Source organism: Geotrypetes seraphini, chromosome 11 (genome assembly GCF_902459505.1).
Source record: "Geotrypetes seraphini chromosome 11, aGeoSer1.1, whole genome shotgun sequence".
NCBI classification, from domain to species: Eukaryota; Metazoa; Chordata; class Amphibia; order Gymnophiona; family Dermophiidae; genus Geotrypetes; species Geotrypetes seraphini.
This window is the reverse complement of record NC_047094.1, coordinates 121,749,917-121,755,406: the sequence shown is the minus strand read 5'-3', so window position 1 is coordinate 121,755,406 and position 5,490 is coordinate 121,749,917.

The following is a 5,490-nucleotide window of genomic DNA, read 5'->3' as shown; positions in this document are numbered from 1 at the left end:
CTGAGATAGGGGTATTAGATACGGCTCTGCACTGGTTCACCGACTTCCTCATGAACAAAGAATACACTGTCAAAAAAGATGGTATTTACTCCAACAACCAGAGGGCCGCAGGGCTTACCGTTCTCTCCTATTCTATTCAACTTGTTCATGAGCTCACTCGGAGACATCCAACTTGAAGATAAGAGCATAATGTCATACGCGGATGATATCCTACTACTCATACTGGCTAAAGAAAATCAAATTGACACTCCGAAGAAAATCTCTGATAATATAGAAAAAAATCCAAGCCTGGGCAACCACTCAAAAATTAAAGCTAAATGCCACCAAAACCAAGGTCCTCTATTTCCACAGTGCCCAACAAACAGCACCAACAAGCATCACGCTCCAATCGGGCAGCACACTCACTGTAGAAAAACCTCTAAAATTCTAGGCTGCATCCATGGAACCTCAAGTATCCCATCTTCGAAACAAAGCCCTCTTCACCATGAAACAGTTAAGACTCATCAGGCCATACTTTCACCAGCATCACTTTGCCCTCATTGTCCAAATGATGGTACTATCCCAACTGGATTACTGCAACTCTGCCTACTTGGGAATCAACACCACCCTCATCCACAAAATACAGCTTATTCAAAACACTGCAATAAGACTTGTCTTCTGCCTGAAAAAATATGACTCCATCTCAACCTACCTCAACTCCACTGGCTTCCCATCACATCTTGTATAAAATTCAAAACAGCCTGTATCATGCATCACATTATCTATGGCAACTCAGCTGCCCCACTCATCAAACTCCTAACCGATGCATGGTCCACCTCATGCAGAATTCTCAACAGGATTCAATTAACCCTCCCCTCGACAAAAAAATTCAAATACAGAAGAACCTTCCAGTCCATGTTCACCTTCCAGAAGAAACTGAAAACCTCACTCTTCGACAACTAATTCTTCTAAGATCATCATACGCACCTGTCCTTTTACTTAATACGTCTAGGATCCTTGTTCCCTGTCCCCCTTCCTCTCCATCCTCCCTCAAGTTGCCTAGAGCCTTCTTAGGTGTGATTGACACACAAATATTAGATTAGATTAGACTCGGCTGCTCCAGAACTCTCCATTAATTTTCAGCCAGTCCTTGGTGGATTTACTGGTATGTTTTGGGTCACTGTCTTGTTGCAGGGTCCAGTTCCGCTTCCGCTTTAATTTTCTTATAGATGGTCTCACATATTCCTCAAGCACCCTCTGATACACGATAGAATTCATGGTGGATTCTATGATGGTGAGCTGGATAGATCCTGCTGCAGCAAAGCATCCCCATACCATGACACTTCTACCTCCATGCTTCACAGTTGGTATGAGGTTCTTTTCCTGGAATGCTGTATTTGGTGTGCGCCAAACATGTCCTCTTTTCTGGTGTCCAAATAATTAAATTTTAGACTCATCTGACCATAGGACATTATTCCAGAAGTCCTGGTGTTTGTCTACATTCTTTCTCTCAAACTTCAGTCTGGCCTTGATGTTTCTCTTAGAGAGCAGAGGTTTCCTTGCACACCTTCCATGCAAATTAAATTTATGCAGTCTCTTTCTGATTGTAGAGGCATGCACTTTCACATAACAGTAGCAAGAGCCTGCTGTAGGTCCCATAATGATATTTTAGGGTTTTTGGAGATTTCTTTTAGCATTTTGCAATCTGCTCTGGGGGTCAGCTTGCTTGGACGGCCAGACCTGGGCATGTTGGCAGTTGTTTGGAAAGTCCTTCACTTATATACTATTTTTTGGACCGTGGAATGGCTAATGTCAAATTATTTTGAGATCTTTTTAAATCCCTTACCAGACTTATAAACTGCTACAGTTTTCTTTCTGAAGACCTCAGTCAGCTCTTTTGATCTCACCATGGTGTTCACTCTAACTGCAGCAGTCATGAGCACACCAAACTAAATGTCTGAGGTTTAAGTAGGGGAAACCTCCTTCAAAATGGTGAGTAACGATGCTCTAATCACATGCACCTGATGTGATACACCTGTGTGTGATTTGAGCCACTTTAAGTGGGAGGATATGTGGGGGTGTCCTAATTTATTCTTCAGTTGGAATACACATTTTTGTGGATATCTTTTGTTTCCTGAGTAAATCAAGGAAAATTTTGTTGTTTTCCTACAATTACATCACTTTCTTTTCCAGATATATAAAAAAAAAGATTAGACATCGATATGTAAACATTTCTTAAGAAAGAACTGAATATTTCATGGGGTGTCCTAATTTTTTCACATGACTATAATTTGAGTGTCCCCTGATATTTGTATTTTTTGAAAGAGAGAAATATTGATTAATTTTTGCCTCTTCTACATCACTCAGGATTTTTTGCAGACCTCAATCATATCAAATGTCTCCGAAAGCCCTTGGGCACCGTTAATTCATGCTCAAAACTTGTTTCTACATAAGGCACATAAAATGGTATGAAAGCCAAGCCAATTTTGTGCACTTTACTGAATTGGCTTAGTTAGTGATGTGCTAGCAAATGTCTGGGGCCTGATGGGTTACATCTTCCTTTTTTTATTGCATTTTTAACCATACAATGCAAATAAAATACACTTCAACAATGAACTCAATCAGAATAGAAATCCAAATCCCCCTCCCCTCCAAGCTGAACACCGACCATGCCACCATGATTCTGGTTGCTCCTCAGTGGCCCAGACAACCCTGGTACTCCCTTCTCCTTCAATCAGCAGCAGAGAGCCATACCTTCTACCAGTTTTTTCCTCTCTGCTTACACAGCATCAGGGATCTCTGCTTCATCCCAACCTGCAGTCTCTACACCTGACAGCTTGGTTCCTCAACGCAACTCCTCTCCAGTTTTCTCAATCTGTGAGAGATGTTTTGGAAGCTTCACGAAAGCCTACTACTAGACAATGCTATCACCAAAAATGGACTAGATTTTCTACATGGTGTTTTTCTCATCATAAGGAGCCTCAACATTCCGCCTTATCTTCAGTTTTGGACTATCTGTTGCACCTTTCTCATTCTGGCCTCAAGTCTACATCGATACGAGTCCATCTGAGTGCGATTGCTGCTTTCCATCAGCCTATTGAAGGGAAACCTCTCTCTGCTCATCCTGTGGTTTCCAGATTCATGAAAGGACTTTTCAATGTCAAACCTCCTCACAAACTGCCTCCTGTGGTTTGGGACCTCAATCTTGTTTTTACTCAGCTGATGAATCCTCCATTTGAACCAATGGACAAAGCTCATCTGAAGTATCTCACTTGGAAAGTGGTATTTCTCATTGGCCTCACTTCCGCTAGACGAGTTAGTGAACTCCAAGCATTAGTTGCGGATCCACCTTTTACAGTGTTCCATCATGGCAAGGTGGTTCTTCGCACTCATCCGAAATTCCTTCCTAAAGTGGTCTCTGAATTTCATCTCAACCAATCTATTGTTCTTCCAGTGTTTTTTCCAAAGCTTCATTCTCATCCTGGAGAATCAGCTCTTCATACTCTGGACTGCAAATGTGCTTTGGCTTTCTATTTGGAAAGCACCAAACCACACAGAACTGCTCAACTTTTTGTCTCCTTTGATCCGAACAAGTTGGGACATCCTATTTCTAAGCGTACCATCTCCAATTGGATGGCGGCTTGTATCTCTTTCTGCTATGCCCAGGCTGGATTACCCCTTCGCAGTAAAGTCACAGCCCATAAGGTCAGAGCAATGGCAGCTTCTGTAGCTTTCCTCAGATCTAAAGCTTATTGAGGAAATTTGTAGAGCTGCTACTTGGTCCTCGGTTCATACCTTCACTTCTCACTATTGTCTGGATACTTTCTCCAGACGGGATGGACAGTTTGGCCAAACAGTATTGCAAAATTTATTCTCCTAAGTTGCCAACTCTCCCACCATCCCACTTTGGTTAGCTTGGAGGTCACCCACTTGTGAGAATACCTGCCTGCTTGTCCTGGGATAAACAGCAGGCAGCTATTCTCACATCCCACCCACCTCCCCAGGTTGACTTCTCTGCTAGCTATCTGAACTGAGGAGACGTGCCCTGCGCTGGGCGGGAAGGCACTCGTGCATGCGCGGTGCGGGTGACTCGAAACTTCGAGTTTCTTCAAGCAAGTCTGCTTGTGAGGCATCCGCATTGAGGCTCCGTCGGATGACGTCACCCACTTGTGAGAATAGCTGCCTGCTGTCCCTGGATAACAACTGTTACGGTAAGTAACTGCTTTCTCTTCACTCCAGTCTAAATTTCTCCTGCCGGCATCTGACGAATATGCTTACTGGAAATTACGTCACTATGTTGGCTCACTGCTACACTTTACCTGGCCCTTGGATCATTTTGAACAGACCAGGTGTGGGCCACTTCAGTCCTTGAGAGCTGGAATTCAGTCGGGTTTTCAGGTTTTCCCCAAAGAATATGTATTGAAAGCAGTGCATGCAAATAGATCTCATGCATATTCATTGGGGAAATCCTGAAACCCCGACTGGATTCCGGCCCTCGAGGACCGGAGTTGCCCACCCCTGGTCTAGACGTTCAAGCTAATGTTCCCTTGCATTACCACCGTTGGGGCTTACAGGAGTTGCAGCCTGATTATGATTACATCTGGCTGAGTACCCATTGGACAGGAGATTTGGGGGGTGGACCTCTTGTCAGCCAGATTTAAACATTATATCCAGATGATGTTTCATCTGCGTTTACCAGTTTCTCTTAGAAATCAGTTATAAGCTGGCTATGCGCCTTTATATCTTCCCTTGTCGAGCACAGCGAATGGCCCTTCGACAAGATTCTATCTGCCCGAAGTGTAATCATCAATATGTCACTCTCAGTCACATGTTTTATTCCTGTACAACAATTCAGTTATTTTGAAAGAGGATTTTACATCATATCCATGTGTTATAGAGGGCAAGGTGCATATTAACCCCGCTGGTGTTATTTTCCTGTTGTCCAGTAGTGGCGCCAGTGCCTAAGGGACTGCATGATTTTTTGAAGGTTGCTCTCCTCTTGAGTGTTAAATCAATATTACTTCACTGGATGTTTTCTACTTCTCTGTCGGTAGCTCAGTGGAGAGCTCTGCTCATACATCATCTACAACTGGAACACCAGGGGGTCTTGGATCTGGACATTCCTAGAGAAAGGCATTTGAAGCCACTTGGGAGCCCTTTTGGAATTCCTTGACCCTGGTGGCTAAGAGCTGATTGTTAAACTTATGATTCCCTGTTTTGTTCTGTCTTACCCTTTCTTTAGGGACTTGATTGCTGCTCGCTTGGGAAGGGGAGGGAGGGGAGGGGTGAAAATTGTGGAAAATTCTTGTTATTCAGCTATGTTGTACCTTGAACATGGCAATGTTCTTTTCTGTCTTGCTCTTTACTTTATTGTATTGTCATGATACCTTTACAATAAAAATGTTTAGAAAAAAAATGCTTCACTTTTAAGAGAGATGGAGACAAAGATGGCCCTGGCACTGCTGAAAGACTGAAGCACAGTCAGTCTGGTCATTAGAAAGATTTAAACGT